Source organism: Urtica dioica, chromosome 5, assembly GCF_054948205.1.
Source record: "Urtica dioica subsp. dioica isolate 48M chromosome 5, U.dioica_male_clone48M_v1_H2, whole genome shotgun sequence".
NCBI classification, from domain to species: domain Eukaryota; kingdom Viridiplantae; phylum Streptophyta; class Magnoliopsida; order Rosales; family Urticaceae; genus Urtica; species Urtica dioica.
In genome coordinates, this window is record NC_142760.1 from 23,280,268 (window position 1) to 23,291,730 (window position 11,463).

Sequence of the window (11,463 nt, forward strand, 5' to 3'; positions counted from 1 at the left end):
GTTAGATCGGAGGATTCAGAAAGTTTGATCCTCTTTGGCTCCCTAATTAGATCATTATCTATTTCGGTGTCTAAAAGAGAAGGTTGAGTGGGATAGATGTAGAAAAGAGCATTCTTCAGACATGCATCAGTGACAAAAGAATTATCAGGAAACGAAATACGAATTCCATTCTTTATCAACTTTAAACAATAATCTTGCTCGAGAAGACGAGCAACGGATATTAAGTTCTTCCCAAAGGTAGGACCAAAATAAACATTATTCAAGTTTAAAGTGCCGTCTTCAAAAGACAGCGTCACGGATCCCACAGCCTTCGCGGACACCAGGATCCCATCACCCCATTTGAAACAGAACTCGCCTTCCTCTAAGCTTTTGGTTTTCTTGAAACCATTCAAGGAACAACAAATATGGTTAGTAGCAGCGGAGTCAAGAATCCACGTTGATACATTATCAGCTACTAAGCATGCTTCGGTAACTAGTACAATACTATGTTCCTTTGCTTTGAGATAGGCGGGACAGTTCTTTTTATCGGCCTTGTAAGGTCCCTTCTAAGTTCTAGAGGCGGAGGCTTTGTGCTCAGTAGCATGTGCCTCTCCTTGATTCCTCTTTCTCTTAGTGAGACCAACAGCAGTGTGAAGTTCCTCCATAAGCTTGGTAACAGTGTATTCTAGCTTGTTAATGGAGTAGTTCATCTTGGAGGTATCAAGAGATGCGGGGAGAGTTTCTAAGATCACATCTATGACATTCTTCCCATCAATCTCAGATCATAGGATTTCCATTTTACTCAGATGACTAATGATCAATATCATAAAGTCTCCAACAGGAGTCCTAGCCTTCATGTGACAGTTCATTAGCTGTCGGACTGCTTGTTGCCTTGCTTGACGCCTTTGCCCTCCAAACTTCTCATGGAGAGTAGTGAGCATGTCGGCGGCAGTCTCGATGTCACGATGTTGTTGTTGCAACACATTGTTCATTGATGCTAAGATATAGCACCTCACAATCTCATCGGAGCAGAGCCAGGCCGCCAAGGCGTCTTTGTCCTCTTGAGTTGAATCATTATTCGTCAGGGGAGGACACGGGGTGGTGAGTACCCATTTGTGCTTGGTAAGGATTATGTCGAGGTTATGTTTCGAATCTGCGTAGTTATAGGTTTCGAGTTTGTTCGAGGAAAAGATGATCGAGAGAAGTTTGCGAGACATGTTGCTTAATTAAGTTGAAACAAGTTTATGATTAGTCTTTGGTTTAGGATTTAAGTTTTATTAAGACTTTTATAAAATCCAAAGGTGTTATAAACCAAACGATAATTTACTCCCTCAAGAGAAGGCCTAAAAAAATCTCCTTTTATAAGTAAATGACACATCATTAATGCTAAGCCAAGATGTCAATACATCAATTTTGACTAGCCACCTTGTAAATTGGTTTGATCACTCACATCCTTTCGCAGGGCCTCGAGGGAGGATTACTAGGGATTGAGTCTAAGTGTGCAACCAACCACTTAGTCCAAAAGGTCAACTTTAAAAAACAATCCCCCAAGGGGAGGCCTTGTCATCATCGTCTCACTCTCGGACGTAGCTCATTGAGCAATGATCAGAGCAAAGCGCCCTTGAGTACTCTCATTTAAGAGAGGGCCACGAGGGTGACTCTTAGTCCGGCGAGACTTGCACTTTTCATTAGTGTTGGGGATCGTGGGTTACAAACAACAAGTATAACCCTCCCACTTAGTTTTTGGAGTTGGTTCATCGACTCTTATAAGTTCGGAAACGGATTTCCTAGTTAGAGAGCGATAGAGCAGACAACTAGAAGAGAATGCTAGATCGACATGTTCAGAGTAGTATTAGTGCATAAAGGCACAAGGTACATACTCGATCTTTTCCTATTTTCTATTTCGGGAAAGTGCGTGAGGGAAGTGTGAACTTCAACTCACTCGAACACTTGAAAGTTTGAGATTACACATCTTTTTATTTTTCGGCTTGTCTACAAGGAGACCTCCCACTCAAATTTTCAAGAGCATATAGATTTTGAACATATGTGATATAGATATAGTTTTGAAAACATTTTGAAAATTAATTTGATTTGGATGACAAAATATTTTCAAGTTTGAAAGTGAAAACGATTTTTCAAAATTCAAACTAGTTTTGTAAAAACTCAATTTCAATTAAACTTTCAAAAATCAAAACATTTTAATCTTGCACATCATGTTTATAATCATATGAAAAACATTTTTGCTCAAGAAAATTTTCTCATTAGAGTTCTATAACTCGTGGTAGTGGGGTTTGAAAATCCTGATTTCTAAAAAACTGGAGTTTCAGCACAGCCGCGCAACTCGGAGTAAAATCGCCATATTTGGCGGCTCCGATGTCCTTTAGAGCCGAAACCGGTGGCATTGGACAGAGGACAGACAGAGCTTTAATTTGGTTCAAGAATAATTAAATTTCGATTTCTGAACAGAGAGTTATTCCACTTTTACTGAGGCTTTCATTCCAGCTCAAAGAAAAAGAAATAATTAAAGTTCGGTGCGAAAAAGAATCTAGTGTAACGGAACGTTTTATGAAGGTTGTTAAAGCTTTTATTTGTGTTTTATTAGCAAGGTAATAACAAGGAATAAAAGAAATAACAACAAGCATAAAACGATTCAAGTATAAATAAGAAACTAGTAAGACAAGAAAACTAGTCACAAAATTTTACTCGAAATTTCTCAAACCTTTAAAACACGTTTTTCAATATAAAAAATTAAAAACTTTTAGAACTGATTCTAATGTGTTTTAATAACATCCCCAACTCATAGAAAATCAACATGTTTTTTAATTTAAAGGCAAGAGCAATAAATTAAAAAAAAAATCTAAGATAACAATTCTAACTTGTCACAAAATTAGTAAACTTTCGAAAACGATTTTCAAACTCTAGAAAGTTGCAACGCTCGTCTCCCCTCAGCACGTCTCTCTTTCTTTCCTCGGCACCTCGAGCAACCACGAAAGTTTCTATCACTAAATCACTCGAAATAAAGGAATTAGTGAGTGGGCACTTTTAAACACTACGACTTAAGAACGAGTCTTGAAGTCGCAGAGTTAAACACTAGGTCGAGTGAGGACCTAGGTGCCAAAACAAGAAAAATCGAAAATAAACTAGAGAGAGAAAGAGAGAAGAGGGGCGGCAACCACAAGTTCTAGAGAGAGAAGCTCTCAATCTCTAACTTATGTGGAATGAATAGAATGAGAGGAATGAGGGTCCTATTTATAGGAGAAGGGTTGGCCTTGGAAAGAAGTAGTTTCCTCTTATTTTCCAAGCCTTTTTGAGCAATCTTTTATTGCCCAAATCTCCTAAATGGGCGCCTACATCAAACACATCCCCAAGGGATTAGTTTCCTCTTTTATTCCATGCCTTGCCTTTGACTCTCTCTTGGCCGAAATTCTACTTTCCTCATAGAGGAAATTTGTTTCCTCTTTTTCTTTTGGCAAGTATCTACATACATTTATGCACAAAATAATCTCTCTTTCTCTTTGGGTGTGGGCGCCTATCACCTGCTAGAATGGGCTTCTAGAAGCTTTTCCATTTGTTAATGACAACATGAAAGAGGCACATTAAGAATTTTCAATAAAATTCTTATGAAATGAAATTAATCCACATGGCCCAATTAATCATATTATGGCCGAGTGTTACTTGTCATCAAATGAACTTGTCAAAATATTTATTGACATTCATTTCATCATATGTCTCAAAAGACAAAAATACCCTTTTGACAATTTTCGTTCTTATTTTGACTTTGCTTCCAGTTTAACTATTCCTACTCGATGTGATTCGTGACACCTCATGGACCCAAATGAACAAAGCTTGAGCTAAACACTTGGACTCAAAAGTTCACAAACCTTTTCCAAGTTTAGCTTAATGCCAACTGACTCCACTAAAGAGTTGGCACTGAATATCTCTCAGTTCAAATGAATTTATTTTCTACTCAAGAATTCAACCAAATTATGATGAGCGGATCCACTGAATATTATCTATGTTTACCCTTCATGAATGTCATCAGCTAGTCAGGATTTACTAAATTACCATTTTACCCTTCTAGCTGTTATTTCCTCAACTCCTTTGTCGCTTGTGAATAAGTTAGAAACAATGTATTGACGAGGAGCTAACAAGTCACATTGTTTCATCCAAAAGAGTCAGGACTCAATTTGGACACTGGCCAAGTCATTTATTCACACTCCAAGGAACAAAGCATGAGTTGACATACATTGCATTTCAGCAATCTTGTACATGAATTCCATATCTATGAGAACTTCACAAAGTTACTCATGACATTCTCACAACTTAGTACTTCACCAATAGGCCCTGTTCGGAATCACTAACTCTGACTTTCTCCAATGAGAATACTAAGCTGGAAATGGCATGTCTCATTTCAGGATTAAGGTAAGCATGATGCAATTCATACATAGTGACTTCGAGACATAAGAGGTTAAATGGTTTGTTCTTATCTTGTCTCTAGAAGTGCACAGGTCAATTCAGTACCTTCGGAAGATACCTAGAAGAACTATAGAGTCTCCAACTCTCAATGCCTCATAACCAGAAATCATAGATTCTTCTAACAATCGTACTGAGGTCAATAGTCCTTTGACCCTAAGATTGCGAATATATCGTTTTAAGCAAACTACGAAGAGTTTGTTCATGCAAATCTACATTTGTCTCTTCGTAAGTTGTTAAGTTTGTTTATGGACTAAAAGACTAAGGTTTTATCATAAAGCTTCAAACAAAGAAAGAATGAATGAACGTTTCAACTTTATTATTAAATGAATAGGCAATTACAAGCAAGAGTCTTCATGAGACTTTATTACATCTAATGTACAAAAATAAAGACTACAACTCTTCTTGTGGGCACCATTGACAACAGTATCTCGATACATTTATGCACAAAATAATCTCCCTTTTTCTCCTTTGGCCTGGACGGCCAAGCAGGCCTTCTAGAAGGCATTTCTAAATTTTCTTCACTTGTTCATGACAACATAAGAAAAGTCCATTAAGAATTTTCAAGTAAAATTCTTTAAAATGAAATTAATCCACAAGGCCCAATGAACAAATCATGGCTGAGTGATTTAGATCATCATATGACCATGTCAAAAAGTTATTTATTGACATTCGTACTATCATATGTCCAAAAAGACAAAATTACCCTATTGACAATTTTCGTAAAACTTGTCTCGTTCTTGTTTTGACTTAGCTTCTAGATTAACTATTCCTACTCGATATGCTTAGTGACAGTGACCTCATGGATCCAAATGAACAAAGCTTGAGCTAAATACTTGGACTCAAAAGTTCACAAACCTTTTCCATGTTTAGCTTAATGTCAACTGACTCCACTTAAGAGTTGACACTGAAAATCTCTCAGTTCAAATGAATTTATTTTCTACTCAAGAATTCTACCTAATTGTAATGAGTGGATCCACTGAATATTATGTTTACCCTTCATGAATATCATCAGCTATTCGAGATTTACAAAATTACCATTTTACACTTCTAGCTGTTATTTCCCCAACTCCTTCGTCGCTTGTGAATAAGTTAGAAACAATGTATTGACAATAAGCTAACAAGTCACATTGTTTCATCCAAAAGAGTCGTGGCTCAATTTGGACACTGGCCAGTTCATTTATTCACATTCCAAGGAACAGAGCATGAGGTGATATATATTGCATTTCAGCAATCTTGTACATGAATTCCATATCTATGAGAACTTCACAAAGTTACTCATGACATCTTCACAACTTAGTACTTCACCAATAGGTCCTGTTCAGAATCACATAGTGAGTCCAAACTCTGACTTTCTCAAATGAGAATATGTAAGCTGTGAAATGGCATGTCTCATTTAAGGATTAAGGTAAGCATGATGCAATTCATACGTAGTGACTTCGAGACATTAGAGGTTAAATGGTTTGTTCTTATCTTGTCTCTAGAAGTGCACTGGTGAATTCAGTACCTTCGGAAGATACCTAGAAGAACTATAGAGTCTCCAACTCTCAATGTCCCATAACCTGACATCATAGATTCTCCTAACAATCATACTGATGTCAATAATCCTTTGACCCTTAGATTTCGAATATAGAATTTTAAGCAAACTACGAAGAGTTTGTTCATGCAAATCTACATTTGTCTCTTCGTAAGTTGTTAAGTTTGTTTATGGACTAAAGACTAAGGTTTTATCATAGAGTTTCAAACAGACAATGAAGAATGAATGAACGTTTCAACTTTTATTAGTGAATAAGCAATTACAAGCAAGAGTCTTTGTGAGACTATATTACATCAAATGCACATAATTAGGTACTACTACTCTTCTTGTGGGCACCATTGACAACACTGGAAACTTGGCAGGATACTCTGTGAAATGCTTGATTGGTTGTCCGATTTGCACGAAAGACACATCTTCCATCCATTTGAAGCACGGTAAGAAAACTATTTTTCTTGGTCATAGAAGATTTTTCGAAGAGATCACTCGTATAGAAGATTGAAACAAGCATTTGATGGAAATTCAGAAGAACGACCCCCTCCTAGAATTTTGTCTGGTGAAGATGTCTATGAGATGGTTAAAATCGTCAATGAAGTGCTTGGGAAAAGAAAGCGGAGTGATAGTACTAAATAATCGTTCAAAGAGAATCCTTGGAAGAAGAAATCGATTTTCTACGACCTTCCTGATTGGAAGACACACCACGTCATGCATTGTCTGTATATTATGCACATCGAGAAAAATGTTTGCGAATCTCTTATTGGTACACTTCTTGATGATCCAAATAAATCGAAAGACGGAATAAAATCTCGATTGGATCTCAAAGAGATGAATATAATAAGTATTTTGCATCCCGGGGGGTGGGAAAAAAAATAAAATTACCACGGGCAAAGTACACTCTAGATCCAAAGAAGAAGAAGAAGTTGTGTAACTGGTTTGCTTCTATTAAGGTCCCCCAAGGTCATTCTTCAAACTATAAGAGGTTCATGTCTTTGAAAGATTTGAGACTTACTGGAATGAAGACGCACGACTGTCATGTGCTGCTACAACAAATGTTGCCTCTTTCTTTACAAGGAATTATGCCAAAAAGATGTGAGATTCGCAATATCAAAGATATGTGTATTCTTTAACTCGATTTGCTCGAAGGTCATTGATCCAACTCATTTGGATTTAATGCAGTCAAAAGGGGTGAAAACTCTGTGCTTTCTCCAAAAGTTCTTTCCACCTTCGTTTTTCGACATCATGATCCACCTTAACCGTCCACTTGGTATGTGAAGTGAAATTAGGTGGGCTCGTGGTTTTACGGTGGATGTATCCAATCAACCGTTATATGAAAGTGTTGAAAAGCTACGTGAAAAACTACAATAGGTCGGAAGGAAGCATAGTTGAAAATTAAATAGTAGAAGAGTCGGTCCAGTTTGGTTCTGAGTATTTAGCTAAAACAGATGAAATTGGGGTACCCAAGAACACCAATTTTGATTCAAAAGCTCTATATACGGGTATTTTTTTTAACAATTTATTTGTTTATTTAAATTATGAGTGTTCTTTTTAAGTATTTGTTTCTTTATAGGTACTTATTCGAGCGTCAACCGAAAAGAATGGGAGCAAGCCAGTCTCCATGTGCTACACAACGTTTCCGAGGTCACGCCATTCGTGGTTGAATGAGTTGAGAGTGAATAATCCAAAGAAGGGTAGAAATGAAAAATGGTTGCAAGAAGAGCATAACCGTTTGTTTCAGAATTGGCTTGGAAAACGCTTATTTAAAGAGGCTAGACATTCATCTACGTTGACTACACTATCTGGCGGGCCTTCCTCAATGGTTACAAGGTACACTGCTTGGTATGTTAATGGTTTTACATTTTACACAAGAGAACAAGACAACAAGCATCCCATTCAAAATACTGGTGTTACATTGTTTGCCAAAGCTTTACATGTTTCGTCGGCCAAAGATAAGAATCCAAAACATCACTACCAGAAATTTGGCCTCTAACTACTGCCGAACGCTGTAGTCATTTTAAATCCACTGCAGTTTACTGACTGTCATCTATTGCACTGGAGTCTTATCTGTTTGATTATGACTCCAGTGTTTGGCCGTAGTGTATCTGTTTTATAAGACTATAGTTAAAATATATAACTACATTGTTTAGATGTAGTCTTACTAGTGACATCTATAATTACTACAACGTTATGCTGTAGTTATATAGAACTCAATTACATAAGATAAAAAAGACTACAGTTTTAACAAGTAGTCTTAATTGAGTCAATTAGACAGACTACGGCGTTTTTGTGGCATCTATTGCACTGGAGTCTTATCTTTTTGTCTATGACTCCAGTGTTTTCTGTTGAAGACTACATTTTTATAATGTAGTTGTTCAAATTTTGAGTCAATAAACACTACAACTTTAAAGAGTAGTTATAATTAATTGAGTTGGACAGACTACGACGTTTTTGTGGCATCTATTGCACTGGAGTCTTATCTCTTTGCCTATAACTCCATTCTTTTCTGTTGAAGACTACATTGTTTAGCTGTAGTTTATATTTATGAAATTATATTTTTACAATATAGACTACATCTTATTTCTGTAGAGCATTTTTTTAATAAAAACATATATTTAAATACATTTATAATATATAAATATCCAATAAAACACATAATAATAATATCCAAAAATCTCATATTTCATTCAATCAATAATAAATATCATTTACATAAATATGGCATTACAAGTTTTTGGAATATAAGAAATACACCCAAAATTAGTACTGGAAAGTGAAACAATAAAAATACGAGTGTTTTTATCATTGTATCTATACAGATGAATACTGTTTGAAAGATACTTGAATAATTTTAAAGACAGACAAAAAATGGATGTTACACTTTTCTTTTTCTAAAGTTCAATTGAGTCAACAACTCTTGGTGATCTAAAGACTTAACAGCTAACCTTATCTCCTTCTTTCTTTTTCCACTTTGCAATATTTCCTTGATTCTGCAGAACATATATCGATAGACACGTTTTCTTATTTGAATCAAAAGAAAATAAAGCTCAAAATGTCCATTATGGTATCTAGGCACCGTTTCCTTACCATTGTAGGTCGGAGAACAAAATTTGCGCATGAATGATCTTGAAACTATATATGATTTAACATACTAACCTTGTAATCTGGAATTTTATCATGAACTCTACCAAGTATAGGCAAAGATGAGGGCCTGAAAATATATCCATTAATAAACTTCTAAAAGATGCGAGACAATGAGAAGGAAAAAAATAAAGTACACAAGCTGTATTAGTAAAGATGTTGGGCTACACTACTGGGAGCTTAAACTTTACCGATATAGCCAACAACTGGTTAAACAACTTTGTTGCCTCGTCCTACTGCTAGGATACCAGCCTGCACTGATTGAAAGATTACGGCAAACTAAAAGTACAGATATAATCTTTTGTCGGCTAAACGAGAGATTTCAAAGACCTAAAAGAATGTTTTATGACACAAAATTAAACAAGACAACAAACCTGTGGCGGGTTTATGATTGCGCAAAATTTGTCCACTGGAAACATTCCCAAATTTGAAATGCTGAACAAACATTGAAAAATCCCCCTCTTAGTGGTGTTCAATGAGCAGAGAAGTATTGGGTGATAACATAAACAAATTAAGAAAAAATCATCCCCTGAAAGTCCCTCCTTGGAATTCATGTGGCTTGAGCTTTCCTGCCCGAGCCTTCTCAGCTAGTTCTTTGACCTAAAACGACCAAATGTAACAAATATATGTATATATATACGAGAACCTAATCTAAGTCATTGAATAAACAAATTATCCTTGATAGTCTAATAACTATGTTGAATCAAATGATCATTTGTTTCCCACTGAAAGATCCCATGGCAAGTAGTCACAGGAATGAGTGAAAGAAGAATAGACATGGCCATGGAATTTTATTTCAGAAAACTAAAAGAGTTAGTAATGTACCTCTAAGGAGATAGCTGAAATGGTTTTCTGGTCAGCATTCCTCACGATTGGAGTCATCAAACCCTGCAAACTCTATCTACTCTTAAACCCTATTATTTTAATAGCTCGAGAAGGCACACTGATCCTAATAAAAGAAACCAAGTCAACTGTAAATGTTATTTTCTTACTGTTACAACAATTGGTTGTCCAACAAGCACATCTCTTGAACCTTCAGGGGCCAATACCTTTGCCAAGTACCTGAAAGAGGAAGATGTTTTATGTTTGCAGACAATTATATATGATTGATTGACAGCTCATGAACTTTTCATCCAGTTGGATCTGAAAAGCTCTAAGATGTTTGTTGCCAGAATTAAGACTTGCATGATCAAAGTAGCAATGATAAGGTTTGCAATACACAGAGAGGTTAAGAATATGTAAAATTGATCTAAGTTTAAGTTTTATCTGATTAAAGAATATTATATAGAAACACAACTTCATACAAGATTATAGAGCAGAAGGATAGAAAATTACCCTTCCTCAAGGCATTCGAATTCAAGGGTTGCCTTATCAGTCTCTATCTCACAAATCACATCACCAACTTCAATTTGTTAGGTTGAAGATTCAAGAAGCAAAGTTACACTTAAGCTACGATGGCTTAAAATGTCCACGTGAGAAACTATTCCAGCAGTTAATTGAAATCCTAACCTTATATCCTTCTTTCTTCATTCATTTAGCAATATTCCCTTTATTCTGCATCACAAAGTAAGTAAAATGAAATATAAACAACCAAGCTTCAATCAGAGGAGGGAAATCTTTTTTTTTTTAAAACAATAATCTTTGTATTAACAGAGGCAGTAAACCAAATTACATAGAAAAATAAGAAAAGGAAAGCATGGGGCTCAAAAATAATGCAGCAAAATCATTGTTCACGAAACAATTTTTGCAAGTCATGTCAAGTTTGAACTTTGAACCGATGATGTGGACTCCACAATAATGTAAAATTTAAAACTGAACAAAGAAATCAGAGCTTCAAATCTTTTTGGAAGAGAAAGTGCGAAATTGTGGCTGATACCTGGACAGGAAGTTCATCAACTGAAAAATTGAATTCCTCGCCCCACATTGGATTTCTTGAACCAGGGACTATTGAACTGCGTCCGTAAAAGTTACAACTTATTCACACCACACATGTAGTTAAAGAAATTTCATGAAAGGACATCATTTCCGGCTAAAACAACCTTTTTGCAAAATCTAACCCTCTAATATTATCTTTGTTCCCAGACAAATCGCAGTGGCAAGAAAAGAAAGAGAGTACACAATTGCTAACCTGAATCGCTTCTCTGTAGCGCATGTGATGATAGCATATGGATCCGAAGTGCCGTTCAAATTTGCGCCAATTAGATTTTTAGCAGCTAACAATTCTAACTGGAAAATAGGAACCAGATGATCCAAATACCGAGTTCACAACAAAAATGTTCTTTCTTTTCTTCAAACTCTTTATCACTGAGACAAACTATAAGTAAAAAACATACCTTTATTAG

At 35.9% G+C, this 11,463-nt stretch overlaps 1 long non-coding RNA gene across 1 annotated transcript; it reads right to left on the reverse strand.

Annotated features, from left to right (window-relative positions):
- Positions 1-8,898: 8,898 nt before the first annotated feature.
- Positions 8,899-9,561, reverse strand: LOC149397632 (uncharacterized). The gene is made up of 4 exons (XR_016297017.1): positions 9,496-9,561; positions 9,313-9,373; positions 9,137-9,191; positions 8,899-8,970 (listed from the first exon to the last, which is right to left on the reverse strand). It is a non-coding gene; the product is annotated as an uncharacterized LOC149397632 (long non-coding RNA).
- Positions 9,562-11,463: the final 1,902 nt, after the last annotated feature.